General features: G+C 43.6%; 1 long non-coding RNA gene across 1 annotated transcript in view; it reads left to right on the top strand.

The window, feature by feature from the left end:
• The window catches only part of LOC143134583 (uncharacterized), a 30,288-nt gene extending 10,097 nt beyond the window's left edge, over nucleotides 1-20,191 (top strand). The window contains exons 3-4 of the long non-coding RNA XR_012988687.1: nucleotides 7,517-7,653; nucleotides 18,064-20,191. This is a non-coding gene — a long non-coding RNA (uncharacterized LOC143134583). The remainder of the gene's footprint in view (nucleotides 1-7,516; nucleotides 7,654-18,063) is intronic.
• The last annotated feature ends 432 nt before the right edge of the window (nucleotides 20,192-20,623 follow it).

Here is a 20,623-nt window from a genome sequence, read left to right as displayed (position 1 = left end):
TACAGACATTGTCCTTGAATTTTGAATTTTTGTGCATGCTTTTAGCAATGATGACATTCTCCTGTAGAAAACATTCCCATGTCTATCTTTCTTATTCCCATTAAAAACAGTACTCTTCAGCTTACACACACACACACACACACACACGCACACACTCTTTTCCAACAGTATAGTCTACACAGCTACTAACTATTTTCCAATCAGTCAGGTGGCAGCATTGCACACAAACATTAAAAAGAACATCATGAAAACATACAGTAAATAAACTACTGAACACTGTAAACTGACTGTATAAAAACAACAATGGGCAGTCAAAAATGAACCCATAAGAGTGAACTTTAAAATGATAGCGATTTCACCAAATGGTCAAATCTGGATGGACCTGGCTGATACTCTGCTCAGTACACATGCCATAAAGGACTTACTGTGTAGACTGTATGCTCGGTATGGCCAACCAATTTAGACTTTTGGTCACACTTCAACTGGGTAGTCCCCTTTCGACTGCTCAGATTATTAACAAGCAATCTTTTGACACTGTTAACTAAAATGTATGGTTAAAGTTAGGATTAGTGGTTGGATAAGGTTATGGTGATGTTTTTGTGAAGTCTTTGTAGGCGGACTATCCATGTTAAGTGTTTTTACCTGACTTTTTTTGACTGTTCATGGTGGGGAAGAGGGTTAAGATTCAGACATCCTTTGGCCTTTGTCTTCCTTAACTTTAAATCAGCCACAGACTTTCTGTGGCATCTTTCAAAAGACAGTTACTACTGCGGATTTAGCAATTACACACACTCACAGATCCACTGAAGTTGCACACAGTTGTTTTAGACATGAAAAGCTCAGAGTAATTTCGTTAAAATTTTACACCTTGTTAGTCACAGTTACTTGCAGGGGCATTGTGTGACTACATAAGATGTGCTAACTGAAAGTGTGAAAACTCATAAAAGAAGTTGGAAGCCTGCAAACTCTTATAAGACAGTGATGAGGAGAGGATTCTAGTAAGGATGGCTTAGTTGCATTATACAGTGAACATGTTTATGCAGGGAGGCTGTGTCTGAATGAACAAGTTGAATAAGTGATGCTGAATGCCACACACACAGGCCTTAGACTAACGCGGGTATGCTGAGGTGTGGGAAACCACAGGTATAAATGTTACACTTGCTTTAGTGTCCAAGTCCCACCAGCCACTGGAGCTGTGACCTGTCAACTCTGGCTATTGGAGTGCCATATCTCGTGCCATATCTCTCTCTCTCTCTCTATCTATCTATCGATCTCCATTCCTGTCTTTCTTGTTCTCTTAATTTCTGGGTGTCTCTCACTGTTTCTCTCTGTTATTGTCTCTCTTTTTCTCATATTCACAGTGTGTGTGTGTGAGAGAGAGAGAGAGAGAGAAAGAGAAAGAATAGGCTTTTGTGTGTGTGCGTGTGTGTGTGGTTCACTTGGGATGTGTGACAGAGAAAATCGTGAGTAAATGTAGCGACCAAAGACAGAGGATGAGAGGAAATGGAGTGTGTCACATCGGCTCAATAGTAATGAGCTGAAGGCAGAAGCATTTGACATCCAGCATTACACCACACTCCAGCAAGAGGAAAGACTTTTCCCCCTGTCCCCTATGCCACAAGCTTCACTGGGCAATCTTGCCTCAAACTATGCAAAATCATTTGCCTCTAAGTGGTGGCCATGAATAGCATTTGCTTTTGGAAACAGAACACCGTAAAGTGATTGCACCAATTTCCTGAGAAAATTGAATTGAAAGTAATGTATAAGAATTATAATAATGAGGAGCAGCTTTGTTTCCCATCTGTCAGTGGCTCAAAGCAACACTGCATCAATTTGACTCTTCTCAGGTATGCTTTAATCAGGGAGCTCGTTTTGGTATTATCGTCAAATTTTGATGCTATATGATCAGGTGAAGGATAGATAAACACATGGGCAGTTCCCACCGGCCATCCAGGATATGCACTATGCATTTCTGTTCCGGGCTGAAACACTGCAAAAATGAAAGAAAATCTTTCACAGCATCACTCTTAAAACTAATGTGTTGTCCCTATCTGGACACAGAAATGTGTTAAAAAACAACGCAAGTTGTGTTGTTTTCAATACAAGTTGTGTTATTTTCAACATATATTGTGTATCAAATTAAAATAGAAACAACATAAACTGTGTTATCCCTATCTGGACACAGAGATGTGTTAAAAACAACGCAAGTTGTGTTGCTTTCAACACATTTGTTTTAAGAGTGATGATATCGTCAGCATTTTAGTAAGCTTCTATCCGATACGGCTCTGGATGGTGTTTACAAGGTTTTGCATACCTTTCAGGTAGCTAGTTAGGTCACTAGTTTTAGACCCAAACCTAAATATTGCTGCTTTAAACCCTGGGCTTTAGTGCAAAGCATTGCTTATGCTTCACAAAACTAAGGCCAACAGAGGCAATGCATGTAATCTTTCATCACTCAATTTCAATTCCAATTTAAAGTGCATTTCATTTATCGACTCCTGAATTAAAGTGCATTTCATTTATCGACTCCTCATGAAGCACTCTCAATCAAGAACTTCCAAAGCATGCAAAGCCCAACAAATACATGCAGATGGACCCCCACCCCCGCACCCCCTCTCTCCTTATCCCAAACACATTTGTCCGTTCCTCTCTCTTTTCATCTAGTTAGACAGTCCAAATAGAGAACACCAGGGAGCATGATGAATACGTGCAGAAAGGGAATTCGGATTTGTGCTGTAATGTAGGCCACCCACCTCTCTCTTTGCTTTGTCCACTTAGTTTTGTTCTGTACCTCCCAGCTTCCTTCCTCTGTATCTCTGTCTACATCTCTCCCTTACTCTCTCTCTCTTCTTCAACTTTATTTCTCTCTCTCTCTCTTTCTCGCACACACACACACACACACACACACACAGAGCAGAAGTCTGAAAGCAGTTTTCTGTGGCGCTTCCAGAAGAGCCCTGAATAAGAGCTATTATTAGAGACCTCCATGAGTCACGTCAGAGCTGCAGAACACAAGTGTTTATAGATGATTGGTCATATTTATAGCTCACTGCTGGACTTGGACTATAGTTGATGGATGGATGGATGGATACGGAAGTGTGAGTTTTTGTGTGTGTGTCTATATGGAGTGTCAGTGAGTGTTTTTTTGTGCATGTGTGTGTGTGTCAGTGTGTAGTATAATGTGGATGTATGTAATTGTGTGCTTGTTTGTGTGTGTATGTAGGTATGTGTGTATGTATGTATGTGTGTTTGTGTGTGTGTGTGCGTGTGTGAGTGTGTATGTATGTAATTGTGTGCTTGTTTGTGTGTGTATGTATGTGTGTGTGTGTGTGTGTATGTGTGAGTGTGTATGTATGTATTTGTGTGCTTCTTTGTGTGTGTGTGTGTGTTTCTGTAAATCTGCCACACGTGTGGAGGAATAAAAGGGTACAGAAAATTTCACAGCGTCGTGCTTGTGACAGTGGACATGGACCGTTTCCTGTAATTGGTTGTTTTTGCACCCCCCAACTCCTCTAGGATTTCATCATCAGCAAAAGAGTTTTTACTTCTCCCTAAGTATGATTTTAGACAAGGCTTTTTTCTTTTTTCTCGCCCTCTCTTTGAAGTTGCTCTCTTTACAGAATGTTTGCCCTCTCACTGTGTTTGTGTCATGCTCCTCCATCATCGAAACTCACTACATGAAATTGTTCATTCCCCTCCACTCAAACACACACACACAAAATACATTTGACACACTTGACAACGGGGCAGCTGGTTAGGGCTTCGGACTTGTAACCGGAGGGTGCCGGTTCAAACCCCGACCAGTAATGGCTGAAGTGCCCTTGAGCAAGGCACCTAACACCTCACTGCTCCCCGAGCGCCGCTGTAGCAGGCAGCTCACTGCGTCGGGATTAGTGTGTGCTTCACCTCACTGTGTGTTCACTGTGTGCTGAGTGTGTTTCACTAATTCACAGATTGGGATAAATGCCGAGACCAAATTTCCCTCACGGGATCAAAAAGCATATACAGTACTTACTATACTTATACTTGTAAACCAAAGTATGTCTAGGGCTGATGCTCTTCCCAGTGGAGCAGCCACCGAGTGACTAGGAGCAAGGCGAGAGGCAAGAGGTCTTCTTTATAGGACCACCCACTACTCCCAGCACCAATGGGGCACCATGCTCTGCAGATTGATACAAGGCAGCACAGACCAAAGGGGGCAGAGCCCCAACAGGCATTAGAAAAGGTGTAATGCTGGAAATGTCCAGCATGGCCTTAACACACACACACACACACACACCACACACAGAGTGACACACTTGGTTGTGATAATCCGTAATGTCTCGGAAATACATTCTTAAACAGCTGGTGCATCCTTCAAGCGAAGCGTATTGTTTATCGCCAATGCAAACAACTTCCGCACAGGAATGGACACAGCATCCTTTGGCTCGTGATCCCTGTCTCTCTGCCATGCCAGGAGGCGATCAGCTTAGTTTTTCTCCACCAGCTGCCCTTCCTGGTGGCATCTCCTGAGCCAACTGAACCTGCCGTTGGTGCCAGTCTCAGGAGAGCTAGCCTGGCTACGGCTCGGCCACAGCTCCCTGAGCACAGCCTTCAGCAGGATCAGAGCTGGGAACCATCAGATGCTGAGGACAGCACGTCAGAACGGTTTCTTTCACTCTTTAAGCAGTGAGATGTTGTTTTTTGCAAGTCATTCTAGAATAATATTGCACAGATTTAGAATTGTACAGTAATTGCCATTCATAATGGTGGTTTAAGTTCATTACTATACCATCAAATCATCAAATAGAACTTTATTTGACAACATTCTTGTCAGAGCAGTTTTATTGGGTGAGATTGTTCAGCTGATGATGAAAGAGAAGATCGCATCTGTCTGAAGTACACATCTGTCCATTTGGATGAAGTTACAAATACTGTAGTTACATATCTATAAACAACAAACAAAAGAAGGGTCATTCCGTGTGAAATCACACAATTTCAGCACAATTTGGCAGGTGACCCTCTCCGAAAAAATCTGAAAAAACCACAGGTGTTTGTAGACCAAATCCATGCATAGATCTTAAATAGTATATCTGTATAACTAATCGTTGCAAAAATACAGCCCTTTGAAACTTCAAGTCATTTTAAGCATTGTGGTGAACAATCCTTTTTGTTCAACTTCCAGTATTATTGGCTCTTTTGGTATTTCACACTATTAGTGAAACTATGTGAATAGAAGTACATTTTCCTGTTGAATTAAAAAATCCAATCGGATCAGACGTATCTTGTATACTTTCCCCTCTGCAAAGCTCTGAAAATGGCTATAAATTCATAATGTGAAAAGACATCATCACCTTTGAGGTCCATGCATTAACTTTGGTTGTTATCATTTTCATATTTTCAGAGGATTTTTTTAAAATTGGGCTTGATTTTCAAAAAGCCTGTTTTCATCTTCTCATTTCACCACGTGGACAGTTAACAGGATTTTTTTTTAATTTTACCATATATCATTCTGTATGTGAGGATCATCTGCCCAAAATTTGGGCTTGTTGCTGAGTTTCTTCATTGAGATAAGATTTTTTACAAATATTGTCTATAAATCCACTGAATTTGTACTGGATCTGTAGTACCACTTTGTACCACATGTGGTGCTCTTTTAATACAATGGAAGTCAATGGAAGAGTATAAGAGTCACTTGTTTGCTGCACATATCCAATCTAAACACACAGTTTATGGTTCATAGTTGAATTGGTCCAAATAATTATTGCAACATGAAACATACTATTCATACATAAATCTTATTTAGAGAAAATAAACTGATCAAGTAAATTATACACACATAAGACTGACTGGTCATCATATATGCAGCAAGAGGATTTAGCATAATTACCATCTTTGTAATGAGTTTTCTACACCAGCTTCAACCTATAAGTGCCTATGTGAGTACTTTTATAATTACTAGCCAGCTGGTTAGGCAAAGTCTATATCCATCGTCATATGCATGGGATGCAGTCCTATACATAGACAAAGAGCATCAAGATGGAGATCAGTGCTTTGTCTCCATGTGATCTGGGAAAGAAGTTGGAACATATTCAAGAAACAATGGGTTTCTAAAATTCAGTTCATCAAGGTATTTCACTTAATGAAGATGACCATGTGTGTTTCCATCACAAGTATTCATAACAAGGTTTGAGGACTCGTGGATCCAAGAGGCATTTGTAAAAAGATGATAAATCTTTAGTGTTGATTTTTCTGCATCTGACAATGCACTGAATTTTAGAAACTCCTTTTTACTTGAACCATATGAACCATAAACTGTGTGTTTAGATTGGATATGTGCAGCAAACAAGTGACTCTCTTACTCTTCCATTGACTTCCATTGTATTAAAAGAGCACCACATGTGGTGCAAAGTGGTACTGCAGATAAAGTACAAATTCAGTGGATTTATAGACAATATTTGTAAAAAATCTTATCTCAATGAAGAAACTCAGCAACAAGCCCAAATTTTGGGCAGATGATCCTCACATACAGAATGATATATGGTAAAATAAAAACAAATCCTGTTAACTGTCCACGTGGTGAAATGAGAAGATGAAAACGGGCTTTTTGAAAATCAAGCCCAATTTAATAAAAATGCTCTGACAATATGATAATGTTAACAACCAAAGTTAATGCATGGACATGACCTTATAATCCATACATGAGTGGGAAAAAAATCTGATGAATTTGTGTCACATACTTTTTGAATGACAAGCCCTCAAAGGTGGTGATGTTTTTTCACATAATGAATTTATAGCCATTTTCAGAGCTTTGCAGAGGGGGAATTACACAAGATACACCTGATTTGATTGGATTGTTTAATTCAACAGGAAAATGTACTTCTATTCACATAGTTTCACTAATGTGTGTGAAATACCAAAAGAGCGAATAATGTTGGAAGTTGAACAAAAAGGATTGTTCACCACGATGCTTAAAATTACTTGAAACTTCAAAGGGCTGTAGTTTTGGAACCATTAGTGATACAGATATACTATTTAAGATCTATGCATAGGTTTGGTCTACAAACACCTGTGATTTTTTTCAGATTTTTTGGGAGAGGGTGACCTGCCAGCCACTGGGTGATTTGACACGGAATGACCCAGAAGCAAATTTGCAGTTATCGTTGGCCTGCATCCTCTGTCCCTCTCATTAGGTTTGTAACAGTAAAATCATAGGTCCCTTATAGAGCATTGAAAAGTCTGTTCCTCTGGCTACATAAGCCAACTTTCTCTCTCCCCCGTTCCCTCTCACTTGCTCTCTCGCTCTCTCTTTCTTTCTCCCTCTCTTTATCTGTCTATCCATCCTTGTTTCACACTCACTGCATATCTCTCACTCTTCTTTCCCTCACTCCCCTCTCCTCTCTCTCACACATACGCACAGACATACACACACACACACACAAAAGGTACCCCCCACAGATCATTATGTGCATCAGACTGTGTTGTCTGACCTTAATAATCACATTGACATCATCTTCCCCTTTTACCTGAGCTCCAGACGGTTCCTGTGCTCACCTGCAGACTCGTCTTCTTGGCCTCCCTGTCTGTGTCCAATCATCCCAGGGAGTGGACCCCTGCGCTCATCAGAATCAGTCCCCTAAGGTCCTGTCCAACCAGGGCAAAGGCACAAGGCAGGTATGTTCAGATCATAAACCAGCATCATAAACCAGCCCAACAATGTAGGACAATTGGTCCTACAATGTTTTCACAAAAAAATGTCTTAAACAAAAATAAATTGTTCACAAAAAAATTGCCTGAGCAGCGGTAACATCACCACCTGACAATTAGTCGGCCCAAGATCAATCCCGAACCCGCCGTTGCAAGTCTGTCACTTTGCATAAAAGTGTCTGCTACATAAAAGTCAACCTTAACTTTTAACTTTAGTAATAATAATACAATAATATATTTTCCAAAACTAACTAAACAAGGGGTCTTCAAACCCCCACAATAATTTTGGTATCTTTGTCAAAATTAACATCAACCACTTTCACATGAATGTGTATTTCTCTGTTGAGGCTGCCATAGCATCAGACAATAATATACATAAATGCAGACAGACCTCAGACACTATCATGCAGAGTATTTTCAGCACACCTGGACCCAATCATAATCACAGCACATAACAGCACACCACTCTCCTCTGTGGTGCAGTCTGAAGTCTTTCATTTGGTACCGGCTCACTCCCAACGAAGCTTTCAGAGCTCCATTGGAGTTTCATTGTCCTTTTGAAGTGGACTTGCTGGAGATTCATTACAGCTAGTTTTTTTTCTGATGGTACAAAAAAAAGCTTTTGGTAAAATGCTCTCAGCCAGCACCCTGCCTAGAGTGTTGAAATGCTGTTTTAAAGCATTGGCCTTCAACACGCCCCTGAACACTTCTGAGGCAAAACTGAGGCGACTTCCTCTAAGAAGTGTGTCATGTGTCATAGTAAATCCATCTTTGACATACCAGCTGCCACTTTTCATTGCCCCTTTAATCAGAATGGAGGTTGGAAGAACTCCGGCTCAGACTACAAATAGGCTCTGAGGCTAATGTATGTCTATATAAACTCACAAACCTGTCAGCTTCCATTTCTCCTTGTTCCAGCCAGCCTCTCTGTAGGTGATAAAGGGCGGATTAATAATGAGTCACTCCATGCAAAACACATTGGTCATGACTGAGATGATTGTATAGTAATCATTATGTTTTCTATGCTATAGTGACTGTGGTGCTGTATTATAAGCAGCAGGTAAAAAAGCATTTTTCCTTATTTCTTATTTTTCTTATTTCATGTTAATAGTTCCATCCTCAGGCAACCCAAGCTCAGTGTTATTCTAAAGATGTAAGAGTATAAAGCAGCCATAAGTATTAAAAATCACCAGAAGTCATGCATTCACTGTGTGGCATTGCAAACCACATTTGAATGGGTTATCTTTCCAAGGGGAGGGGGGTTGGGGGTTTAAGGCGGTTGGAGCGGATCATGTACTTGATGCGGCGTGTGAGTGGATCTGAGAGGCTTTGACTCTCCAGCGCTCCCCAAACATCAGGTGTGAGAACAGAGCGCCCACTCTTTATTTTTCAGAGTGCTTTTTTCCCTTCTTCCAGTCTCATTCTGTCCGTTGTTTCTCCTTTTCTTCTCTTGTTCTCTCAGCGTAATTGCCACATGTCTTACATTGTCAGTCCTTGTCTATTTTTCTCTTCTGCTTGAAGTGCGTATACGCCACTCTATTCCCACCTCTTCTGTGTATCCTCCTCTCCATCTTTCCATCTGTCATGATCTCTCTTTACCACCTTTCTCTCATCTCCACTCGCAATCTCTCTCTCTAATCTCATATCTATCTCCATCTGCTTTTTGCATTTCTTCTCTCCAAGTTTCTCTTTCTCTCTTTTTCTCTTAATTTCTCTCCATCTACCTCCCACTGATGTTTCACTACTCTCTGACTTTCTGTCCATCGCAATGGCATGCTTAACATACTATTTTCATCTCCCTTTTCATCTGTCTTCTCCATCTTTCCTTTCTCTCTTCCCATCTTCCATTTACATCTCTACCTCCATCTCATCTGCCTATCCTTCTCTCTTCCTATCTACATCTCTACCTCCATCTCATCTGCCTCTCTCTCCATCTATCCTTCTCTCTTCCTATCTACATCTCTACCTCCATCTCATCTGCCTCTCTCTCCATCTATCCTTCTCTCTTCCTATCTACATCTCTACTTCCATCTCATCTGCCTCTCTCTCCATCTATCCTTCTCTCTTCCTATCTACATCTCTACCTCCATCTCATCTGCCTCTCTCTCCATCTATCCTTCTCTCTTCCTATCTACATGTCTACCTCCATCTCATCTGCCTCTCTCTCCATCTATCCTTCTCTCTTCCTATCTACATGTCTACCTCCATCTCATCTGCCTCTCTCTCTCTATCTATCCTCTCTCTATGTGTACATAACTTTATATCCATCTCTCCCCTTCTTTCCCTCCATCCCCCTATTTTTATAACTTCATATCCATCCCTCTCTATCCCTTTCTCTCTCCCTTTTTCTGCCTCCCACCTTGTTCCCTCTCTGTTTGGCTTGTGCTCTGGGAGCCCCCTGACAATCTCAGGCAGTTACAGGCAGCTCTCCTCACTCCACTGCCCTTGTCTCTGAATCCACAGACAAAAGGAGGGAAGAAAAAAAGGAAAAGAGAGAAAAAGAGATAGAGGAAAGAAGAAAATAACTGCGCCCGAGTCTACTAAACCTTGCTAACTCCCTTCCCAAAGAGCAGCAGACATTTGTTTTCTGCCCTTCAAACACTGGAGGGAGTTCGGGAGGGAAGGAAGAAGAGAGAGATTTTCTGCACGAGACAACAGTTTTTATTTTCGGAGCAATTATGAAGCAATGGGGTCCCTCATCCCACCCCAACCGCACCCCAACTCCCTCCACCATCTCCCCTCCCTCTTTTTCATCTGTGCTCACAGCCGAGGATCAACCACCAATCACTCGTCTCTTCTGTACCAGGCGTAGTGAACGATAAACGCACCACAGCATTTGGAACTGTGTGTGTGTGTGTGTGCACATGTGTGTAGTGGGGGTGCAGGAGGAGGTTTGGGCGGAGGTGGTGGTCGTGGGGGCTGATGTGGTGCCACGGCAACCATTATCGTGCAAACCATTAGCGGACTGGAGCGGACCGGCTTCCCTGCTGAATCTGAGGCAGTGCTGACATCAAAGCCGAGTGGGCGGGGGTGGTGGGGTGTCGGGGGCCAGGGGGAGTCAGGCGGAGGTTCAGGCGACGCTTCGGTCAGCGGGGGTGCTCTGCGGGCACACAGGGCCTTGGGTAATTGGCAGGCCTGTCGGTACCAGGATGGGAGGGTGATGTCTTAAAATCTCAGAGGGATGTGGGGGAAAAAACCCAGAGGGAGAAATAAAGACAGAAAGTGAGAGGTCGATGTCAAGCAGTGAGAGAGAGGGGGGGGGGGTTGAGTTAAAATGAGAAAAAGCATGAGGGTGATAGGCAAGAGATAAAATGAGAGACAAAGGGAGATAAAGCTCTCAGATGCAAAGAGAGAGCTGGGAGGTGCAGGAAGAGGAGCAGTGGTCACTGTATTTCATTCGAGGACCCCTACAAGAGGTGAGAAAGAGAGAGAGGTGAGAAGAGAGAGAAAAGGGGGACAGTACATAAAGAAAAGAGAGAGTGGTGAAGGAGGGAGAAGGCAAGACAGACATGGAGAGGGCAGGAAAAAAGAAGGAAAGAGTGTTTGTCTCCTCTCAGGAGACAGAAGTAACTTGTAGGCATCTAATCATCAAATATCCCTCAGCTAGTGCCTCTCCAGACAGACCAGAGGCACAGCCATAGCCTCAACGCATGCCCAGTCTGGGCCAGAATGGCTGCAGGGTCGTGGGTCCTCTCTGGCTAATGATGGCTTAGGTTTTTCTTCCAGCCCAAACATCTGTTGTTTGTAGCTGGTTCCCAGTGTGAGCTGCACAGCTGCACATAGCTGACACAAGAAACACTTACCTGACTGTTTGAGACAGGGGGGACACCAGCAGCTGCTGCACACAACACAACCACTGACACACAAGAACCACAGCTGATGTGCTGCACACAACACAAGCACTGACACACAAGAACCACAGCTGATGGTACAATACTGGGTCAACTCCATGAGTAGCTGCATAGAATAGAACCACAGACACACAAGGACTTCAGCTGACTGTGTGATGCTGTGTCAACTCCGTAACGTCAGCTGACTGTGTCAGTATTCCTGCTTTCATGACACCTGCTGGACATTTTGGGTATTTGCGCCTTTGTTTTCTTTGTGTAAAGATCGATCCCGCCCTCACCTGTCATGTTTCACTTCCTGTTGTCAGCCTAGTCAGCCATTTTGTGCTCACCTGTTTCTGGTTTGCCCCTTTCTGATTGTCTGCTCACCTGTTCTTTATTTAGTCCTAATGATTAGGCCTACTTATTCTGTGTGTTGTCAGCTCCAGTTTGTCAGATTGTCCCAGCGATTTGTCTGAGCACTTTCAAGCCTCTGTTGGATTCTACCTGTTGTTCTGTCTACCCGCCTGTTTGAATTCTGCCTGTGACCTGTCTTTTGGATTTGCCTGCCGTTTTGGATTATCTGCCTGTCTGTGCCTTTTGGACTGCTTCTCGGACCTGACCTTTGCCTGCCTGTGTATTACTCTTTGGACTGTGTTTCTGGTTTGTCAGCCTTTTGCCATTTTCAGTTTTGTGACCGAGGGTCTGCCTTTTGTTCAGTTTCCACCGTATGACGGGAAGTTTTTTGTTGGAGTTGTTTTCTTCTGTTGAATAAACTTTTTGAACTAACTCTGCACTTGGGTCCGAACTATTTACGAAACCTGACATTACAATCTGACCAGACCATGGACCCAGCAGAGATAAAGAATATTCTTGATCGGCATGGAGCAATGCTGGGGAAACACCAGACACAGCTTGAGTTTCTCTCCAGGACTTTGGAGGCTGCTACAGCAAGCATAACCGATCTTGCTGCTAAGGTACAACAGCTCCAGTTAGCCTCTTCACTACCACCTCCTTCAGCTTTGCCAGCCCGAGAACCTCGCCTGCCTCCGCCTGAGACTTACTCAGGAGATCCAGGATCCTGTCAGTCCTACTTAGCTCAGTGTGAACTGATTTTTGGACTGCAGCCTTTGACTTTTCCATCGGATCGCTCAAAGATCGCCTACATCATCACCCAGTTGTCCGGAAGAGCTCGTGAGTGGGGAACGGCTATCTGGAGCAACAGGGTGGAGATCCAGGATAATTTCACTCAGTTCACTGATGAAATGAAGAAGGTCTTCGATCGCTCAAAACAGGAAAGGGAGGCTGCTCGTGAGATCCTCAACCTCCGTCAAGGGCGCAGGTCAGTGTCAGACTTTGCAATTGAATTCCGCACTCTGGCGTCCTCTACTGTTTGGAACCTAGAGGCCTTGTATGATACATTCTTCAATGGACTGTCTAAAGCGATTAAGGATGAACTCATTCCTCGTGACTTACCTTCCTCATTTGATGGCTTGGTGGATGTGGCTATCCGGGTGGACACTCGGCTAGGTCAGCTTCATCGGTTGAAGACAACCAGTAGCTCTCAGTGAACAGTTTCCCTCTTCAGGCCCTTGAGGTAGGATCAAGGTCATCCACTCCACCTGCTCCAGAGCCAATGCAGGTAGACCGGACTAGACTTTCGCCAGCTGAGAGACAGCGAAGGTTGGATTCTCACGCCTGTCTGTACTGTGGTCAGCGTGGTCATTTTGTTTCAACCTGTCCAGCAAAAGACGCTCACCAGTAAGGCGGTGAGTTCTGGTGAGCGCAATCTCCTCAAAAGTCTCCCCGTCCTTCCGCACTGTCCTGCAAGCAACTGTGATGTGGAGGGGCCATCAACACACCACCTCTGTCCTCATTGACTCTGGGGCTGAGGAGAGCTTCATCGACACATCACTGGCTGCCAGATGGGAAGTTCCAGTAACCACCCTGCAAGCTCTACTAACTGCCTCAGCACTAAATTGGACCTGTTTCGCCAAGGTAGCCCATATCACATCCCCGGTGAGTTTGATGCTCTCTGGTAATCACACTGAAGAGATTGCATTTTATGTTATTGATTCACCACAGATTCCCATAGTCCTTGGTCACCCTTGGCTAGTCAAACATAACCCACACATTAATTGGATGAATAATTCTATTTTGGGCTGGAGCTCATTCTGTCATTCCCAGTGTTTGAGGTCTGCCCTTAACCATTTACCTGTTTTTTTCTGAGTTACCTGAGGAGTTTCCGGACCTGTCAATGGATCCAGAGGAATACGTTGACCTGAGACCTGTCTTCAGTAAGTCCAAGGCTACCTCTCTACCACCTCATCGGCCGTATGATTGCTCTATAGACCTGCTTCCTGGAGCTTCTCCCCCTCGAGGTCGCCTGTACTCTCTGTCACCCCCTGAGAATATGGCCATGAACAAGTACATTGAGGACTCCCTAGCAGCAGGTATTATCCATCCCTCTTCCCTCTCCAGCAGGGGCAGGGTTCTTCTTTGTTGGCAAGAAGGACGGATCACTAAGACCTTGCATTGATTACCGGAGCATAAATGAAGTCACTGTTAAGAACAGATATCCTCTGCCCTTGATGTCCTCTGCCTTTGAACTTTTTACAGGGGGCCACAGTGTTTTCAAAATTGGACCTTCGCAACGCCTATCACTTGGTGCGAATCAGGGAGGGAGATGAATGGAAGACGGCATTTAACACACCCACAGGGCACTATGAGTACCTTGTAATGCTCTTTGGACTTACCAACGCGCCAGCTGTTTTCCAGACCCTTGTCAATGATGTGCTGAGAGACATGGTAAACAAGTTTGTTTTTGTTTATTTGGATGATATCCTAATTTTCTCCAGGTCTCTTCGTGACCATGTTCAGCATGTCCGGTTAGTCCTCCAGCGGTTACTAGAGAACCAACTGTATGTAAAAGCAGAGAAGTGCGAATTCCATCGCTCCACATCCTTTTTGGGCTTTGTTGTCTCTGAAGGTGGTATTGAGATGGACTCCTCGAAGATCAAGGCAGTTATTGATTGGCCTACCCCCCAGTCCCGCAAGGATCTGCAGAAGTTTCTGGGTTTTGCCAATTTCTACCGGAGATTTATCCGTGACTACAGTTCTATTGCCTCCCCTCTGACTGCTCTGACGTCATCCTCAGTCAGGTTTTGCTGGTCGGAAGGGGCAGAGAAGGCTTTCCAGCAGCTCAAGAGGCGTTTCACCTCTGCTCCCATTCTGATCATACCGGATCCGTCGTGTCAGTTCATTGTTGAAGTGGATGCCTCGGAGGTAGGGGCTGGAGCTGTCCTATCCCAGAGATCCAAGAAGGACAATAAGTTGCACCCTTGTGCCTTTTTCTATTTTCCTATTGTTGTTCTGACTATTGTCGATAGATTCTCCAAGTGTGTGCACTTTGTTCCCCTGGCTAAACTCCCTTCTGCTAAGGAGACGGCTTCCCTCATGGTTAACCATGTCTTTAGGATCCATGGGTTGCCTTTTGACAGTGTCTGACGAGGTCCTCAATTTGTGTCCTCATTTTGGAAGGAATTCTGTAGGCTTATTGGAGCCACGGCCAGCCTCTCGTCAGGTTTCCATCCTCAGCCCAACGGCCAGACAGAACAGGCCAACCAGGACCTTGAGAGGGTCCTTCGGTGCCTGGCTTCCCAGAATCCCACGTCCTGGAGTCAGCATCTGGCATGGGCTGAGTATGCCCACAACTCCCTTCCTGTTGCATCTACAGGTCTCTCCCCATTTCAATGTTGCCTTGGTTACCAACCACCTCTCTTTTCTTCTCAGGAATTTGAGGCCTCGGTTCCTTCTGTCCAGGCGTTTGTCCGGCGGTGCAAGTCGACATGGAGACATGCTCGGGCCTCTGTTATGCTCTGGTGCCCAGGTCAAGCGGCTGGCAAACCGTCGAAGGGTTAATGCCCCCCACTACAGGAGGGGACAGAGGGTCTGGCTCTCCACTAAGGACCTACCTCTCCGAGTGGACTCACGTAAGCTGGCTCCTCGCTTCATTGGCCTTGATTGGTCATGTTTCACTTCCATTTGTCAGCCTAGTCAGCCATTTTGTGCTCACCTGTTTCTTGTTTGGCCCTTTCTGATTGTCTGCTCACCTGTTCTTTATTTAGTCCTAATAATTAGGCCTACTTATTCTGTGTGTTGTCAGCCCCAGTTTGTCAGATTGTCCCAGCGATTTGTCTGAGCACTTTCAAGCCTCTGTTGGATTCTACCTGTTGTTCTGTCTACCCGCCTGTTTGAATTCTGCCTGTGACCTGTCTTTTGGATTTGACTGCCGTTTTGGATTATCTGCCTGTCTGTGCCTTTTGGACTGCTTCTCGGACCTGACCTTTGCCTGCCTATTAGGGGTGTAAAGATTAACCGATACGTATAGGTATCCGTTTTAACGTGTAAGATACGGCTACATCGATACGTGAAGCCCCGTATCGGAAGAAAACTGAAATGAACCGGCCGTTATATCGATTTACTTGTTATGAATCGGTTCACAACCTTTTCTGCTCGCTCAGACTCTCATTTACGTTCCAAGCAGCCCGTTCATCCCACTTCCGGTTTTGAAACTATACGTGGTACGGAATTGTGGGTAATGCAGTTCGTTTTTGGTTACATTCATAGCCCAAAGTTGTCAAATGACCTCATTACCCATACATCTACTGCAACTTAAGCATGTGACAACTTGCACTCGGTCAGCTTTTGTTTTTCGAAATCCAGCGCGAAATTAAACACTTATAGCATTCCTAAACAGCAACGATAGTCTGTAGAGTAGCCTTACCTTTGATGAAGGGATTTCCTTAATGTTAAATAATAATTTGGCCCTTGCTGCTAAAACGATGCACAAATTATTAGCCAATGATTTTGTTCATATTCACTCAGACTTGTGGCATTATAGGTTTCTGCATTAGGTCTACTGTTGGAACAAAATAAGCCCAGAGAGTTCATTGATTTATAGGCATATTTTATTCTTGTAGGGTAGGCTAGGCTAAATGAGAAAAGGCCAAGAGTGTCTTAAGCACTTTTATTTTATTTCGGTATTGTCTTACCTCAACAAGGCTACAGCTCCATGAAAACAATCAGATATAACTATAAAATCTGTAAAGTCTATAAAAATGTATTTTTATGTTGTATTTGGCTGCTGTGTTTCACTGAAATGTAGACTATTCTTTTTTCATTTCAATACAGTATATGAAACAAACTTCAGTTTAGATAATCATATTCACACATTTTTTTAGATAGATAGATAGATAGATAGATAGATAGATAGATAGATAGATAGATAGATACTTTATTGATCCCCAGGGGAAATTCAATTCCTAATTGACAACCATGACCATGATAATTGATAATATAAAATTAATGTGCACCATGAGCAAATGATAAAAAAATCTTTCAGAATGCTTTCCATTCTTGAACTGCATCGAATTGCATGAATCGTTTTTTATAAACATGTATCTTTTCTTGTATCGAATCGTGCCCATGTATCTAGATGCGAATCGTATCGTCTTTTACATGAGAGATTTACACCCCTACTGCCTATGGATTACTCTTTTGACTGTGTTTCTGGTTTGTCAGCCTTTTGCCATTTTCAGTTTTGTGACCGAGGGTCTGCCTTTTGTTCAGTTTCCACCGTATGACGGGAAGTTTTTTGTTGGAGTTGTTTTCTTCTGTTGAAAACTTTTTGAACTAACTCTGCACTTGGGTCCGAACTATTTACGAAACCTGACAGACTTTGTGATGCTGTGTCAACTCTGGAACCACAGCTTAATGTGTGATGCCGTGTCAACTCTGGAACATCTGCTGGCTGTATCACACCGAGTCAACTCCAGAACCTCAGCTGACAGCATGATGGGTCAGGTCTCAGAAGCTGCTGCACAGAGCAGAACCACAGAAACTCAGCTGACTGCATGGCGCTGGATGGCCTGCAGATACCCTCAGCTGACCCTGCCTGGGTGCGCTCCAGGAGTCGGCTTTCTCTGAGATGCCATATGGTTACATGAGCTGCAAGCAGGAGAATACGAGTGGGGCCTGGCTACAAGCCATCTAACATTCTCTCTATCTCTCCATCTGTGTGAGTGTATGAAAATCTAAAGGGCAAGGTGGGCGAATTGGCAACATGGAGTTGAAGAGGACAGCAGTGTGAAAACACATTTCTATTATCAGAGTGTGTGTGTGTGTGTGTGGGGGGGGGGGGTGTATGAGTGTGTGTGTGTGTGTCCACTAGTGTGGAAAACAGGTCTATTATCTCAGTAATTACAAAGCTTCAACCTCACACCCTCTATGACCTGAGGCCATGTGACAGAGTGTGTGTGTGTATGTGTGTGCAGGCTGAACTGAACTATAACATCTCGAGACATTGCTGTCCATCTCTCTCTCGCACACACACACACACATAGGTGCAGACACACCCACACACACATACACACACACACACACACACACACACACACAGTTTCCATATTCTTTTGCTGTTGCCTCTCTGTTGTCTTTGTCCTTTGTTGTGCTCTGGTTCTATTTTTTGATGTGTTGTTGCCTTTGACAGATGGGGTTTCCAAGCTACTCACTGATAATGTACTTGTTGTCATGCCAATAAGCAGACGGAAAAAAAAGATCTTGGAGCTCCGATGAGGCTATGGATGAGGTGTTCCACCTACATATACACACACACACACACACATTACTGTATAAACAGTTTTGGCTTGTGTAGATAAAGACTGAAGAACAGAGTGTAACCCTGTAGGAAATGCATGGTTAAGTTTCCTTTTGTTTTGTAAGCATTTAAATAAACAGTCACTGTATTTTTGGAATTCTTTATTTTTATGTTAAAATAATAATTGTACGAATTCATGTGGAAAAGATTGCTATTTTGTTATACTAAAATGTATAGAAAATGACTGAAAGATATAAAATTATTTGTTTTTTATTTGTTTATCAGTTTGCATACCAGGAGAAAGTGGGCGTGGACGATGCCATCACTTATCTTCTACACAGGACACATTCCCACCTAGACAAGGGGAAAAGTGCTGTGAGAATCATGTTCTTTGATTTCTCAAGTGCTTTTAACACCATCCAGCCCCTCAGATTGGGAGACAAGATCTTGCAAGTGGGTGTGGACGCTCACCTGGTAACCTGGATTATAGATTACCTGACCGAGCGACCACAGTTCGTCAGACTGAAGAACTGTCTCTCTGACACTGTGATCTGCAGCACCTGAGTGCCACAGGGAACTGTGCTCTCTCCAGTCCTGTTCACCCTGTACACATCTGACTTCTGCTACAACACCGAGTCATGCCACATGCAGAAGTTTTCTGATGATACTGCAATTGTGGGGTGTATCAGGAACGGGCAGGAGGAGGAGTACAGGAGCCTGGTGGAGGACTTTGTGCAATGGTGCAAAGTTAATCATCTTCAACTCAACACTTCAAAGACCAAGGAGATGGTGGTGGATTTCCGCAGGTCTAAGCCCACTCTGCTACCAGTCCACATTGATGGGGTCAATGTGGAGGTGGTTAGCACCTACAAGTATCTGGGTCTCCACCTGGACAATAAACTGGACTGGTCAGACTGATGCACTGTACAAGAAAGGGCAGAGCAGGCTGTACTTTCTGAGGAGGCTGTGGTCCTTCAATGTGTGCAGTAAGCTCCTCAGGATGTTCTACCAGTCTGTTGTTGCCAGCGTCCTCTTCTATGCAGTAGTCTGTTGGGGAGGAAGCACAAGGAAGAAGGATGCGGGGCGAATTGACAGGCTGGTAAGGAAAGCTGGCTCTGTAGTGGGAGCTGAACTGGAGTGCATCACTTCACTATCTGACAAAAGGACCCTGAACAAACTGATCAACATCTTGGACAATGAGTGTCACCCACTCCACTCCACTATTGTTAAGCAATAGTTAAGAAATAGTTAAAAAATGTTAAGAGCCTGATCAGCTGGAGACTTCGCTCACTGCCTTGCACAACTGACAGACTGAGAAAGTAATTTGTCCCCAGGGCCATTGAACTGTTCAATGCCTCACTTAAGGGAAGAGGAGAGAGACTTCTCTGCATAGTCTGTCTGCCTCTTCACCCCCTCCATGTTTGGATACTGTCTGTCCATTAGCCACTTTTACCACTGTCTTTATGCCTCACTGTTTGCGTGCTATATTAGCACATTAGCACATATGCTACCCCCCTCCATGCCACAGCCGAACTGTGGCCACACTTATACATTTTCTTTAAAAAGTTAAATATATAGATATATAGACTTTACTTTACTTTATTTCTGCATTGTTGCACTGTTGCAAATGAATATCACCATGACCACTATCACCATTGCACTACCACCATGACACTCATTCACACAGAGCACATTAGAGCCACCTTACCATACCTTACTATGCACAGAGAATCACAGGCTCAGTCCCTGCCTCAGTCATTGCAAGCGCCTCTGATTAATCAATCACCACTATGTGGATACTGTTTTTAGAATTGATTTAGATTAAGTGTTAGTATAATTTGTATTTTAGTATATTTAGCATATTCTTTATCTTCTACTGTCCTTATTGCTTAGTTGTGTTTTTATATTATATACTTTAATTACTCTTTCTGCTGTTAAAGAATGTGTTTGTGTTGTCTGTAGCCTATGCTGCTAAAACCTTGAATTTCTCCTGGGGATCAATAAAGTATCTATCTATCTATCTCTATCTATCTGTTTCTTGGTTAAGATGTTAGCCAATGAGTGGGCAAGGTGAGAGGTCACGGGAGGAGGAAAATGCGGTGTAAGGAGAATTCACCATAGACATAATATACTATAGACACTGCATCGACAGCTACTCCCTACTAGCGCTGACGAGACGTGGAGCCGCCATCTTGGACCCGTCATCCACTCCACTCAGTGTAATCTGTTTGGCTGGTGCGATGAGCTGTCAGCGCACTTAATTAATCATATCTCACTGAATACCGAACAGATTTTCACGCATTTTTTTTTGCTGCAAAGGTCATAGATAGTGATGGCGAGATGAAGCTTCTTGAACCCTTGAAGCTTTCCAGCCAAATGTGTTGAAAAAAGTGGTTCATTTCTCGAGGCTTCGAATGCACTCTAGGACACCTACTGGTCAATAAAAATACAA

Source organism: Alosa pseudoharengus, unplaced genomic scaffold (genome assembly GCF_046254945.1).
Source record: "Alosa pseudoharengus isolate Yale_2024_CS ecotype anadromous, Long Island Sound unplaced genomic scaffold, YU_APseudo_1.1 YU_APseudo_1.1_scf_2, whole genome shotgun sequence".
Taxonomy (NCBI): domain Eukaryota; kingdom Metazoa; phylum Chordata; class Actinopteri; order Clupeiformes; family Clupeidae; genus Alosa; species Alosa pseudoharengus.
Note: the sequence above shows the minus strand (reverse complement) of the source record. Positions and strands in the feature narration are given on the sequence as shown.